This window comes from Diaphorina citri, unplaced genomic scaffold, assembly GCF_000475195.1.
Source record: "Diaphorina citri unplaced genomic scaffold, Diaci psyllid genome assembly version 1.1 scaffold2134, whole genome shotgun sequence".
Classification (NCBI taxonomy): Eukaryota; Metazoa; Arthropoda; class Insecta; order Hemiptera; family Psyllidae; genus Diaphorina; species Diaphorina citri.
Window position 1 is genome coordinate 32498 of NW_007379559.1, and position 542 is coordinate 33039.

The following is a 542-nucleotide window of genomic DNA, read 5'->3' on the forward strand; positions in this document are numbered from 1 at the left end:
CCCGCCCAATCGGGAGTCGAACCTGCGACCCAGCGGTTTCCCTTATGGATCTAAATTTTCATCCAATAGTAGGGCGAAAGATTTTTTTTTTGGGGGGCACGGTTGGTCCTGTGGTAACGCGCTTGCTTGCCATGCAGAAGGTCCCGGGTTCGAATCCCACCATCGACAAAAATTTGTATTCGTTTTTCGATTGCAAATATTTCAACGGGTTACTTTCTAGTGTTCTCGTGGTGTTGACCCAGCACCTAAATGGGAAGTATTGTGTCTCTTCTCGCCCATCTGATGAGAGGCATACTACGGGATGGGCATACTACGACACAGACCACAAGCGTCCAATGTAGCAGTTGTTTCATCGCTACGAAATAAAAACGGCGGTGAAACACTCATCTTAAAACACAGTAAAACCAAACACACAGTAAACCACACAGTATCCTGAGATGATTATATCTCAGGATACTGTAATTTTTGATCGCTAAACTCTTCATTAGAAATACACAGAGTGCAGAGACTGCGGGAGAGAAATGTTACACTCTCGACCAACT